This window comes from Stegodyphus dumicola, chromosome 3, assembly GCF_044657685.1.
Source record: "Stegodyphus dumicola isolate Sdum_Otavi_A_Nest chromosome 3, ASM4465768v1".
NCBI lineage: Eukaryota > Metazoa > Arthropoda > Arachnida > Araneae > Eresidae > Stegodyphus > Stegodyphus dumicola.
This window is the reverse complement of record NC_140770.1, coordinates 93226501-93242102: the sequence shown is the minus strand read 5'-3', so window position 1 is coordinate 93242102 and position 15602 is coordinate 93226501.

The window sequence follows — 15602 nt, the reverse complement described above, 5'->3', positions numbered from 1 at the left end:
AATTATACTGTGTCACATTTTTGACAATCTTCTTTCATTCATATTAGCTAATAAGAGAATTATTGAAGTTGGTAAAGTAATGAAAATCAACGTTATTGAAAGAAAACTCTAAAAGCATTTACATTTCCAGAAATATATCAAAGTTCCTTTTCTTAAAAACAGCAGGTGTATCGTAGTTTTTATTTCTATTTCATTAAAAGCAGAACTTGTAAAATAAAAATTTTCTATTAGTGTAAGGTAAACAAAAAGAAAATCAAGAGACAATCCGTATCATGAATGAAATTCAAGTCTTACATCGGATTAAAAAGAAATATTCTGAATCTAAATGTTTATGCCTATTTAGCACAAAATGCGTTTATTTGTGTTATAAATTTAACTAAAACCATTCTTATAACAGTATGGTGCCTTTAAACTGGGTAAAAGTGTTAAGTATATTTTCTGATGGTATTGATATACTTGTCAAAGAAGTTCTAGAAACCTCAAATGTCGAAAGAGCATATGATAAGAATCTCCTTTCCTATCGCTACGTCAGTTACAGGTTAAGGGGTGGCTTGAATGGATAAAGGTAATGTTTGTGCAAAAATATAGTAGTTCTATTTTGAAACGAGAAATACTTCGCTTTTTGTCAATTAAGGAAACTTGTGGTATTATTAAACAGAATGTCAGTGAAAGACATTGCGTTTGCATAGTGAATTATGAAGGTACTGAAAGGTAGTAAAGAAGGTGAATGAAAGAATTAATTGGAACAAATAAGGTAAGGCTATCATTAAAAGAAAAAACTGTTTAAAAGATGTATGTTAGAATTAAAAGTAAGATGTTAAAATTTAAAAAGATGTAACAGAGTAAAACCAAAGAATACTGGTAATTCCCATCTGGAAAACAGTAATTTGAATACGATATTGAAAAAGTTGGTTTTAAGAATTTCTTTATGCATGTGATGCAAAACAATTGCTAGTTTATCATGAGTGCTGACATAGATGCAATTAGTGCAGGAAAAATAGTAAAATTAGTATAATTAGTGTCTCTAAAACATGAAAAAATAATAGTGTGAGCAGTGTAAATTCATTTGAAGTACTGAAATATGACATAGACTAAATATCAGAAAATGTAAGAAATATTTTGGTATGTGTGGATGAAACACTGAACGTGGTTGTAAAATTAGAAATGAAAATTATCAACACACTTAAAGGTAATCGGGATTTAAAACTAAACATGATGTTAGAAACTTTGAAGACCATAAAACTATATGAGAAAGAAATACATTTAGATATAAATGGTATTAAACTGTAAAATTGTGAATGGAAATTTCTGAGTAAAACCTGTAGATGATCTATTATGATCGAGGAATAAAACAAGTATTATAAAAAATTGTAAGGAAATATTTGAATATGGAGTAAATGAAAACAATCCATATCGTTAAAATGAATAAAAAGGGATAAAATGTTGGAATTACGAGTGATGAGACAGAAATAAAAACATTATAATAAATAAGTTAAGCTAGAATTAAGAAATATAAACACAGAAGGGAAGTCATGAACGTAAGAAAAGCAATTAACAGTTATAGACTTAAGTTTTTTTTAAAAATATTCGGTAATGTAAGGAAGATATTGTTAAACACGTGAAAGAAATTAGAAATTCTGTAGAAAATTTAGTAAAAGAACTAAGATCATGAAAACTAAACGTTTCTTTTTAAATACAATTTCATACCACTAAGTTAAAGTGTATATAGAATACTAGAATGGTTTAAAAAAAGTAAATGAAGTTAAAATTCAGAATATATTGAACATTATAACGTTAAAAAAGTGTGAAATTGCATCTAAAATTAAGTAATGTAACAAATAAACAGCACGTGCGGGAACGTTTGTGAAATATAACGTATAAGTTAAAAATCAGGTATTCTGAAATTTATGAAAGGTATGAAAAAAAATAGTATGTGGAAATTAAATAAAATATTACAAATAAATTAGAAACGTTAAGTATTAAAAAATATGACAGTAAATGAATATGTTATTATGAAACAGAAAACCTGAGAAATAAGTTAAAGTTTCATGAAAAACTAGAAAGGATAAAAGTATCAGAATAAATTGATGAGTCGATTCAAATTCCATTTTCTTAAATAGGCTTTTTTACCTGAATCTGAATGTATCACATCAGCTTAGTGGTTAAGATCTTCAAACTACTGAGCTGGTGAGATATTTTGTTTGAGAGTTCAATTCTATATTTTGAATCATAGAATATTTTTTTTTTAAAAAAAAAGAAATTTCTAAAATAAATTATTTTCTTTTTTCGTTCGTAGAGGACGCCATGAGCAATTCCTAAGCAGATTACTTTCATTTTTCATCCCTAGAGGACGCCATGACCCCGTTGCCAATTTAAAAAAAAACTAACTTTAAATGAGAAGCAGGAGGTCTACAACTCAATCAGCAGTCTACGAACACCTCAACTCCACTCGTGACCACGCCTCCTAGTGTGATGACGTTACCTTTGGTCCCGCCCTCTGTGTGACGTCATTGACCACGCCCACACCGCACACCGCGTGTGGCAGAACCCGTATTTTCTATCTACTCCGAATTCAGAATTCTCGCATCAAAATCTTCAATTCAATAGTTTAAAAAGCTTGGTGTTATCTTAGATGACAAAAATTCTTGGTACCCTTATATTGAATATCTTAATATTAAAATCTCGATAATAAACAATAATAAAATACGCACCACTACAAAGTCTTGGGAAGCCGGCCTCAATCTCCCAAAGACGCTGTATGAAGTAGTAACTGAACCTATAATTTGTCATGCAGCATCGTCCTGGGACCTTAATATCAAGAATACCATGAAAAAGAAGCTTATGAAAATCCAAAGGAATTCGGCATTATTGAAAACTGAAGGTTCCCAAATTTGGCATTGCTCAACCTAGGTATAATTTTGCAGATCTACATAAAACTGGAAAATAATAATAATAATAATAATAAAACAGTATACATGTGGAGTGCTGAAAGCCTATTAACTCTGAATTTCAATCTGATGATGGCTATTAGGCTAGCAGCTAAATGGCACCAGCACATCGAGCAAGGCCATAATCAATTTAGATAGGTTTTCTAGTATTTCGGAAATAACAGGTACCAAAATTATAAGCAGAATTTTCTACATGACATCCGCCAACTCATTGTACACGGCAATGAAAATATTAAATTGAGATAGGTTAAAGCTCACATCGGAATAAAAGGAAATGAGCTCGTGGGTAAGCTTCAGTAGCAGGTCCTAAACCTCATCACATCTTTATTCTAGATGTCACCTCTTATCTCAAAAACAAGACCAATGTTTTGCCCACAGCAGAATGACAAGATAATTGGAACACGGAATGTAGGTCCAGAGATCTATAAATATTTTCTGAAGCACTCCACCAAAAGCAAGACTAACTGCAGCTATGCTACATAGCTATACACAGGTCATATGTGTACAACTATGCTACATAGCTATACACAGGTCCCTGCATATCGACACAGATTTGGCAAAAGAGAAACAGACAACATGTGCTGCTATGGTATTAAAGGCGATCTCCGCTGTTACGAACATGACTGTCACATGACGACAATACTACATCTGTCAAAACTATCGACAAGTAATGAACAAAATGGTGTGAGGTGATTCCAGGCAATCATGGAGCTCTAAATAGAGCGATACAGATAATTAAATGCATAAATGATAACTCTGATGAGTTGTAACACCTTTCAAGACTGAAAAGACCGTAAACATCAATGACTGCATAAGGTTTAACTTCTTTTAATACTGTAAATGTAGCTTAACCTTTTAAAAGACTCTTTGAGACTTATTACTTTGTCTAAAAAGTAAGTACGGAAACTTCCAAAGTGTGTAAAAGACCCTTTTTGTTTTAAACTAAAATATAAGGCATAATTGGTGTCTATAAAATCCGCCACCATTTATGACAAGAACTCAAAGCAGAAATTCGAATGTAGAAATAAATTTAAAATAGCTAATAACCAAAGGTTACATAGAGTAATTTAATCGCGAAGTTGGATCTGAGTTTACAGACGTGATTTTAAGCTATCGGCAAGTAGTAGAGCCGAAGACAGTAACTCTTTATCTAAACGGCCCCAAACAGCAAAACACACTCTGATTTCATAAACTCAAATCCTCACTTAAATACGAGCGAGCTAATTTCCATTCTGGAGAGAAAACGGAAAGAGAGAAGTGACAGTAAATGTGTTATGAAGCTTACTTCACGGCACCATTGTTAAATAAGAACCTACTTGCCGTGAGAGGTTTCTACTTCCTCTTAGGAAGGAAACTAAACTCTTAAGAATTTTTGCTAATTACCAAACTTTTAGTGATCGTATAGTGAATTTTTAATGTAATTACGTTGTAAAAATTGCATCCCGGGACCGCGCCGTGAGAGGATTGTAAACATAACATATACAAGATATATAGGAAAAACATATTAAATATATAAAGAAACATAATGAAATTGGTTTCCAGATTAAATATCAGTTTATTCGAATTCATCACCAATAAAATAAAATCTTATCCTCATCAGAGAATCTAGGGGGAATTCTTCAATTTGTCATTTACTCTTTTTTTTTCATTTAAATTCATATAAAAAAAACTTTACGGTTTGTCTTGGTAATTTAAAAAGGGAAAGGGAAACAATTGAAAGCCTGAGAATTAAATTAAGATTCGACGTTGTCATTTTACATTCCACGGAAATCGTTGAAACCTTACTTAAAGTTCAAACACAAAAATAGACTTATCTGGTCAGGACGTCTTGAAGTGGAGGACTCGTGTCCTAATAAGCGTTGACGTCGGCGGGGCTCATCTTTACGGTCACAAATGGAAGTTTCAGAAGACATCGTCCTGTCCTGGCACTATTGGCGAAACACACACGCAGGTAACTGGTTTTCATAACGACGAAACTATTTTAACTCTGGAAAACAGAAACAGGAGCACTGCTGCCCAGCACGGCTATCCGCTTGGTCTTGAAAGTCTTAAGTCAACACGCAGGTAACTGGTTTTCATAATGATGAGGCTATTTTAACTCTGGTAAACAGAAACAGGAGCACTGCTGCCCAGCACGGCTATCCGCCTGGTCTTGAAAGTCTTAAGTCACTCGCTCGGTTCAATTTCGCCTTTTAATTAGAACGCGACAGGGGAGCATCTCTCTTCGTAAATTACATCTTTTTCAAGCAAGTTTCAAGAGTAACCTCCAAAAGTAAGTTCAGCAAGCCAGTCAGTAAGTGATTCCAACTCGAATTTCCTTCGTCTCCTTCACAAACGCGGGCTCCCACTATGGCTTCACTTATCGCCCCCTTAATTTTGGCAAAATTTGCGTTTTCAACCCCTGAATGCGGAAATAAGGGTGATCGATCATGCGCGCCCTTCTTCACTTAGCCAACAACCGGACCCTCAATCGCCAGAAACCTGAATGTCTTACATCGAAAGTCAAGTAGCAACCTTTGACCTTTCTGTCACGTACTTCCTCTCTTAAGGTCAACTACACAATTAAATTCCTTCTAGAACATTCTAAAGGACAAAGCGCGCGAAATCATGACTTAGCAAAAAATTGCCTCCCTTTCCCTGCTTCTTTTCACAATGAATCAAAGCTTGTACAAAATTTACAAATAAAAGAAAATAAATAATATTCTTTTAAACTAAATAATATTCCCAGAAGCATCTGTTTTTCCCCAAAATTAAAGCCTTAAAATAAATAATTCAGAATCAAATAAAATTTTCCATAAATCAGAAAATCATTCACCTAGTTTTTATAACGCTATCAGACAAATTCTCTACACAACAAATGTTCAAAACATCAAATAACTGTTATGTAATTTAAATAAACCTCATGACTGTAAAGACTGTAGACAACAATTCTTTAATAACTTGCAGAGACATTAGGTATGGAAGCATGAAAGATGAAAAATATGCAACATCTTCACCGGGAATTGAACCACGGACCTCCGGAATACGAGCCCAGCGTGCAGACTACCACACCACGAAGGCATGCCAAGAAGGTGGGAGAAATACCTTATAAACTGTAATGCATTTTAGTATCTGTAACGCCTAATATCACAATTTCAAGTTCTTTTCAAAATTCTACAAAACTTAAAACATCATTATATGTATCTGTAAAATTCTATTTTCAAGATTTGTAAAATTCCGATGTCTGTAGGTTCCAGTTACACGTAATGTACGCCGAATTGAATCTACAAAGTATTATTGTAATTATAATAATACTCAGAAATAAATGACAGATTGCGCGGTTGTCGACCGTGCTTTAGGCTGTGGTTGCTAGGTCATAGATAACTTTCCACTGGACTTAATGGCTTAAATAGCAGTGCGAAACGTCCAATCAGCAGCGAAAAAATGTGTTTCTACGGCTAAAATATTTTTTCTTCTCAATTATTAGATGGAGACTTGATGTGAAAGCTGATCGCTTGAATATATCCAAAAAGGAAATTTTTGTGCATGGGCAATTTAAATTTAGAGATTGAATTTGGTTGTATAAAGGGTGGCTCATGTTGTGAGATGTTAGAATTTAAAACACTTGTTGAGGTCGTTAAAGACCTTCGTTGAGATTATTTAAATTCTGGTGGAGAAAATATAAAGTATAACCAGTTATGATTTTGAGCTTTACTATAACTTCTTCTTTCTGATTCCTCATCAGTTATTTCTGTATTCATCTGTATTCCTCATCAGAGTGTTTAAACTGAGGGTTTTAAATCTTAAAGAGAGGAAGAGATTCTGGCACTTACATCGCCCTATGATAAGTCCTAGCCAGCTCTGTCTAAAAATGCTTATGCCGGTTTTTGCATTCTCTCGCTAGACGATGTATAGATTTAAGCGTCGATAAAATATTGAGCCAGCTTACAACTTCTTTTGTTGAATGTGTAGCCTTAGATTACGTTATCCCTTTTTGAATGTAATTGATCGGTATTGATTAATTTGCATCACCACAATAGGTGGTTTGTCTGTAGTACAAGTCGTGTCTTTTATTTCAAAAGTTTAAGTTCAGACTAAACAAAAAAGATATATTAACTTGCTCTTATATTTATGAGTAGCTCTTATATTTAAGGCTTAGCGATAAATCGCTAACTTATCTACTAGGGTCTTCAGTACTTAACTTCAGTTTCCTTATACTTTCACTAACTGCTTTTTTCCTTTTCACAGTCATAAGATGCATGCTTGATTGTGAAGCATATTTTATAAAAATGCGACTTATTTCTTACTTGAGTATGCTCACAATAATCTTGGTATACTTGAGTATACTCACAATAATCTCTGTGGAACTTAAATTTACGCATAATTATATCTGTTATGATTATTGAGGTACGGCGAATTTTCACTATTCTGATAAAAATCTATTTTATATAATTATTTCCCATTCGTGGACACGTATGAATTTAAGATTTCAATTTAAGGATCGGTTTCAACAAAATAGGCTTAATGTAGTTCAAATAGAAGCTTTGAGATCCACCGCCCATACTTTTGTAAAAAATAATTTGAAAACATAAGAAGAAGTTTTGCAGTTTCAAAATAAAGTAATTTGTTATAGGCGTTTGGTTTAGTTTTCAACATTAATCTGTTTTCTCTCTCTTTTCTTACTAGAAAGAAATCGTTGAATATGTTTTCTCAAATACATCGGCCTGATACATTTTTCACCTGCATAAAGAATTATTTCCAGTTTTCCCTATGTAAAGACCCATTTGTTTCACCTTTCCTTTTTCATTTCCATTCTTTCTTACCGTAAAGCAGATGACAAGTGAAAAATGCGTGCTGTAATATGAATGCAATTTTTTATATTTTTTAATGTCCAAAAACTTTTATTTTTTGCCATTTTTCAGTATGACTTTCACTACAACACTTAAATCTATTAAATGTTAATGAAACTAACTGTGTTAACTCCAGCCGAATTGTAAGAACTTACATGCACTGTTCAAAAATAAGTTGAAATACATCAAAAGAGTGCATAAACTGGTTAGAAGAGCTACTAGAAAGTGCTAAAATGTGCAAAAAATGTGAACGAATTTTATATTATGATTGCTTTACTATAAAATAGTGTCTTTAGGATAAATGGACACGCTTATTGTTTCAAGTAAGTCTATGATGGTAAACTTGGTGAGATCACTGTCAAAGTAAAGTTCAAAGAGATATTACTCGAGTATTAATTTCCAAGCAGAAGTTAAGAGAAGGTGCTTCATAGCATTAGAAGAGATGCAGAAGTGGACATGTTTACGAAAATCATATGCGTCATACATAAATCCCATTTCAAGTGCCATACAAAGCCTAGATTTATTTCTTCGGCTACCATTTTTAATAACTTAGTACAATGGAGCACCATTTATACGTTTCTCGTTTATATGTATTTTACATTTGTTCATCGTTTCATTTTGGTCCCTATTCAGTCTATTCTATTATTTTAATAGTAAAATATTGTTTTTATACGTCATGTTTGCTTGACTTACTGTATTGGTTTTAAATTTCGCAATCCTAGAGATCTAGTATTTTTTCTAAAAATTGGGATAGGAGAAGAAAACAAATGAAAGAGACATCGAAGCTTGGTACAGAAGTTGAAGACAATTTTATGAACAGATGGAGTACTTGTAAGGGAAAATATATATGGTTTTTTAATTCTGAATTCTGTTAAGTAGGTGGAGGAAAATTAACTGTTACAAAATGTTTCGAAAATGAAAGGTACCCTCGTTAAAAGATAAAATTCATATCTGAAAAGCATTTGATGAGAATACTAGTTTGACGAAAACTGAGGTAGCAAAGAAACTGGATATTCCTGTGAAAATACTAAAAACGGTTGCTTATGAATAAAATAAAATTGCAGAAAGAGCAAACATTTGTGAACAGTCGTCTTCAAAACAGTTGCATATTCAAATTGGAAAACTTCCTGAGGTCGAAGCCATTTTTCCAAAATTTTCATGTTGTGTCACAAATCCAACATTCCAGTTAATGGCCCATGTTAATCGAGAAGTCAAAAGAACTAACATTTCAACTAAATGTGAAGGAAACTTGCTTTTCAACTGAATGGGTACAAAAATTTAAACTCCAACATGGAATCTCATGTCATATAATAAACGGTGAATCAAAAAGCGTTGCTGGTGAGGTAGTTGAACAGTGGCTTAAGAATTTTTCACCAAAATAGATATGAATTACACTCATGTCCATAAATTAAGGATAATTCGGAGTCACGCAGAAATCGAACTCTAAAATAAATATATCACCTGTAAAATCACTACACACATCTTCAAGAATCATATGCAAATTTCAGGAAGTAACCAGATGACACCGATGGTACGTCACAATGACGAGAGTGTCAGAGAGTGATATATAAGAAATACAGGCAAAGAAGTAAAATTGTTCGCAGGCGCTTTATAAGCATTTCAGTGCAATAACCGAATAGTTATGACACAAAGGACGCATTTGGATGATTTTCTACGTGGTAGAATTATCGGCCGTCTGGAATGTGGGCGTACTCAACTGGAAGTATCAGACGAACTTGGAATTGCCCAGAGTGTCATCTCCAGGCTTTGGCAACGATTCCAAGATGATGGTAATGTGAGTAGACGTTACAGCACAGGTCGCCCCAGAATTACAACGCCGAATGAGGACCGATATTTGGCAGTTACTGCCAAAATAAACAGGCGGAGCACAGCCTCAGACCTGTCTCGTCAGCTCTCTTCAGCCACTGGTACGTCAATTTCAAGGCAGACCGTGTACAGACGCTTAGGGCAGATTGGTCTATATGCTTGTAGACCTGTCAGATGCGTTCCACTTACTGCAACTCACTGTAGCCTGCGGTTATCCTGGAGTAGAGAGTATGCATTGTGGACACCGCAACAGTAGGCTTGTGTGATGTTTTCCGACGAGTCCAAGTTTAGCTTGCAGTCTGATTCTCGCCGGACTTTCATATGGAGAGCTCCAGGTACCCGTTACCACCAAGAAAACATCATTGAACAACACCATTACGGTGGTGCAGGAGTTCTCGTTTGGGGTGGAATTATTCTGGGTTCCAGAACTGACCTGCATGTTCAAATTGGAACCATGACAAGCCAAATCTATCGGGACGTCATTCTGGAACAACATATACGTTTGTTTCGGGACGCACAATTTGTGTTTATGGATGACAACGCCCGTACTCACCGGGAAAACATTGTAAGCGAATGCCTTCAGTCGGAGGATATCACACGTATGGACTGGCCAGCATTCTCACCGGACATGAATCTAGTAGAGCATATGTGGGACATGCTTGACCGACGAGTTGCAGCCTGTCAACCTCCTCCTACTACATGTCTACCGGAATTTCGGAGAGCATTGCTTTTTGAGTGGTGTAATATCCCCCAAAATCAGATCGATAATTTGATACTCAGCATGCCTAGGCGTTGTATGGACTGTATTGCATCGTCTGGGAGACATACAATGTATTAACAATCATACCAACCATGTAAAATTGGTGTTTTGTAAATAGGTTATTTTTGTAATTTGCTCCAGGGAGAAAAAATCGCTAATTTTTTTAATAATATCAAACATATAGCATCTTTTTTTGCTCTTTACCTTTTGTTTAATAAATAAGCTTTACAAATAAGTCAAATTTGTTTTGCTTCTAACTCTTCCTTTGCCTGATTTTGCATTATCCTTAATTTATGGACATGAGTGTAGAAAGCATTTTTAATTTTTATAAAACTGTTTTTTTTCTTTAAACTTGTGCATGCAAGAACCTAAGCTTTCAAAATCTGCAAAACCCTAGCTTTTAGGGCCTGCAAGAACCCTAGCTTTCAATGCCTGCAAGAACCATAGCTTCCATTGCCTGCAAGAACTATAGCTTTCAAAGGTCACCCTTGTCATGCAGTTAACAAAAGTAAAGAATGTCTCACTGTTTTTCTTTGCGCAAATGCTAGTGGTACAGAATAAAATGACTTCTTTAGTTGTAGGAAAGTGATAAACAAATGATTTGGCTTTCTAAACATTTTAAATTATTGTAATTTTGTTCTCTAATTAGTGGAAACTAAAGTAAACTAAGGTTGATGGCTATCATCCTTATTATCTATAGGTTTTAATGTGTATACAGATGATTGCTCAAGCTGAGTTGATTGAGGCATAAAGATAACTAAAAAAGATAGCAGTGCATATTTGATGGATAATAGAAAATAAAACGGACGTAATATTTTAATCGTTTTAGTCATTGGTGTAATGCTAGTAATGCTCATTCTATACACTGCTTAAGAATACTTTATTTGCCTGTAATATGAAATCTACGTGATGTCGACGTTGCGACAAAAATTTTCTGGTTACGATGCAATTTTTATCTGTAGCCATAGCAACCAGCTTCCCATCTTACAGTACATCGTGACTGACTTTGCAATCTTTGCACGAAATGCTTGCTACATTTACGCTCTTTTCATCGGAAGATTAGTTTGTAGAACTACTAGGCGCATACCACATAAAAATTACTAGATTTGAAACGATTTAATTAGTTAACGATATGTATACGCCATAAGCAATATCATACAATCTCCAAAATTAATTTACATTTATTTGAAGATTTTAGATTTAAACTTGCGTTGAAGATCTAATTTGAGTCTAAGATAGAGCAAATACTGTAAAATCTTAATAAAATATCAAATATTTGAAATGTAATGCAAAATTATGTAACTTATTAGCAATCCTTTTAATGCAAATGAGTTTTCATTTTAATTTAAAAATACGATTAATTAATACTTCTACGGGTGAACATGTAATCTCAGTTTTCAGCAAATATTACTTACTTATTTAAAAAAATTTTGCCCCGTGGAAAAAGATGATATCTCCTATTCTTAAGGTAGATACTTCCAAACAGCGATTTTCGATTTTTCCAAACAAGAAGCACGCAGTATAAAGCACTGAAACTGACAAAATAAATGAACAGATTTTCAGGAAGATGTTTTTAGAATTAATTTAAGACTGCATACAATAAATATGTGTACACTAATTATAAATTCAGTCACTGCTTTATTTATAATTAATAATGTTGATAGTAGGTAGTGAAATATTAAATTATTAAAGTTAATTAATTAAAATATTAAAGTCAGTTATTTTAAAAATTACGCTTATATTTGTTATTATTTCAGTTATTGTTGTATTGTGCATTAGCATGTAAGGCGTATTAAGTACGTTTCCTCTATTTAGCGCAGTTTTAATCAAAAAATCATAAGTCAAATCTACGAAATCTTTATTTAACAAGTATGAGAAGTTTGCTTAACTTAAGTAGAACACCAATTAAAGTAATAGTCTTCACAGATATTAAAAACTTATGCATTGAAAAAGAATAACTTACATAAAATCATCATCAGTCCTAATATCATCAGGTGTACTTATTTAGGCAATATAAAAAGAAACAGAAATATACTTTGACACAGTATCTGAAAGAGAAAGCACTAACTGGATTAGACCTTTGGCTCAGGTAGCAAGGTGAGAATCGAAGCTAAGGGGGAGAATTGAATGCATCCTACCTTCGCTTTCTCTCGCCAATGTGTACCTTGTTCGGACGTTCGTTTATTATGCTTTTGATTTTCATTATGAAAAAATATCTAAATTTATGTTAACTAATATTGTAATGAAAAATAGAAGGTGCCAAAAAATTCTGTTCGCAGTTCATCTGAATATATTGTTGCCTGCGTACGGGTTCGTTATGAAATGAATGCATGAACAAAATTTATTATTATAAAAAATGCTTAAATTTTCTCAGATATTCGAGCAATATTACAATATCTCACAGTAGTTATCTTTTAACTACTCAAACGGTCAAGAGAACTTAGTTCAAAACAGCTAAAGAAAGCTAATCCGCGAATTCGCTACAATCAACAAGAGCAGTTTTCTAAACAAACTCTTAAAACAACAACAAACTAGCTAAAATAATCGAATTGAGAGGTTTTCCTCCTTTTTATAAGACTTTTACATCGCGCGCGAGAATTTTCTGGAAGTTTCTCGAAATTAAAACGAGATATTTATTTATTAAATGTTAAATGCACGTGCTCTTGTATTTTTAATTTTCCGGCTTAGCTTTCCTTTAATATTCGTCACGCGCTGCACTTCACGGGGAATAAAAAAATTTAATTTACAATTCAACTATTATTAGCTATTTAAATACCAAATCCGTAAAAATATATATGTAAGATATACGAAAATACAATGGCTGTTTTAAAAATAATTGGCGAACTTAAAATTAACTATTTTAGATTTGGTGCTCTCTCCCTCAATTCGTCTGTTCTCCCAAATTCGAGATCCTTCTTTGTTATGTAACAGCCTCAAATTAATCAATGATAGCTTGTCTCTACAATTGCATCTACTTTGGTATAAATACTCGCTGATAAATTAATTACGTCATTCTTTTGCTAGCTTCGCCACGGCTAATACATCGCCGCTGATTCGCTTCTTAAATGCCTACGTCATTTCTTTTATAAAATCAATGTACATAGAAATTTATATTTAATTATGATTGACTAAATATCTGCGAAATTAATTGGATATGTGTGAAAATAAAGATTGGTGATTTATCAAAATCCAATTCGCTATCTTCATCTGTATGTCATAAGCCTTGACAATAAGCCTTAACTATAAGCCATGACGACTGCAAGCTAATTCCGAATACGCATCAAAATTATCACATCTACATGTATATATGTAGATATCCTGTTCTTTTCCTTTCTCAAAGATATCCCCCCGTTTCCTCAATTAAAAATGCATTTTAAATGAAAATAGCCATTCTAATAATTCTAATATTATTCTAATATTAATGCTGAGTTAAAAAAAAACTTTTATTTACAGTAAGTGTTAAAAGGATAAATGAATTTATCTGTCATTAGGAAGAAAAAAATTTACAAACTATGCTTGCATAAAATAAAAGTGTAGTGCATTCCTAGAAACCTCCGCTCGATAAAATATTATTTATGGTATTGCTCCAATGGTTTATAAGCATATTATAAAAGATAACAAAGATGATATAGAAAACGATTTTGTAATTTATTAAAATAATACTTATAATAATATTAAACTATCAGTATTTTCATTTTTCATAGGTCTGTTAACATTATATCATGCACTTAAATTAGTTCAGAATTTGTTTTTATGCTTCATAACATTTGCATCTTGCTTTCTTGACTCTTGCCAAATCTCTGGGTATATCTACATATCTGCCATTTCATACCATTAGAAAAATTATGGAAATATGTAAGATAACTTTCTCCCTCCTTATCTTGCCTCTTTACGGTAAATTTGGAAGCACGACATCCAAGTAACCGGAAAATCCGGAATTCGAATCCCGACTACAGGGTAGCTCATTTTTCACGACTCATGCTTCAACAAACTTAATGGCTCCACAGATGCTTAATTTTAGAGAATTATGGAGCTTTCAATTTGTTAGGAATTAGGAAAGAGAAATATAATAAGAACGTAACCATAATTTCATTAGAATATTATTATATTCATGTTGTTAAAATATAAATTTTAAATAGGAAAATCAGTGCTCTAAATTTTTAGGTTTGTTACGTTGAATCAAGATAGGTAATGGGTGTTTAACAATTTTATTTGCGGTAATCTGTTAAAAAAATGGTTTGAAAAGCTTTTCCTGGAAAATCAAGCTAATCATTGGACTCTGGAAAACAAGGATGTTTTTTAAATTGGAATGAATATTTTTAATTTCAGCAGGTCTCTAAAAATTGCGTTTATTTCAAAAATGTAATACTCAAACTTAATATTCTACAATTATTAAAAAAATATTTATTTCAAAATTTTATTATTTATGTTTCCATTTAGTTATATTTCACTTACGGTTTCTTCCCCTAACTCTTTTCTCTAGAAAAAAAAAAAAAAAAAAAACTTTCTGCTACTACACCTTAACTCTTCTAAGGGGAGAAATAAGTAAGGCAATAGATAAAGTTTAGTTTGAAGTAGTTCCATCATTCATTCCCCAAAAGAGTAGCTACTTATAATAAACCGATCTTCTTCGATCTTGTTCCTATTTCCCTGGAAATTGTAAGTGACATCAGTGGTACCAGTGGTTTTAAGTGCCAGCATGCATTAAGCGCTACTTTGGTGGGTGGGACTTGAGACGCCGACAGTGAAGTTGCATGTTCTTCACTTTAGTTGCTTGTATCTTGTATTTATACTTTATTGCTTCCACTTGCGTTCGCAGAAGTAAGTGCAGCAGCAAACTGAAAGCCTGAGAGCTCAGAGAGAGGATAAAAACCTTAGTAAATCTTTTTGGGTGACCATTAAAATCTGAACCCTTTCAGAGCTTTTTTTTTACGAATTAATTTTTTTACCACAATAAATATAATAATGGATAATGTATTATGTTTGCTTAGACAAACTTACATTAAGATTCCAAATACAGCGTAAGAAATGAAACAAATAAAGGCTCTTCACACTGATGCCTTTGGAGGACTACTTGCCGATGCTAGAAAAGGCATGCCCAGATTTTCACCGATGGTTTGATCTATCGACCCCATTCGCATTATAATTCAAAGAAATATCAAAAATCTTAAACTCAGCTTACATACGAGCCGAATGCCTGATTAGAAAGTAGCTGACAGAGTTTTTTTTTCTTATAAA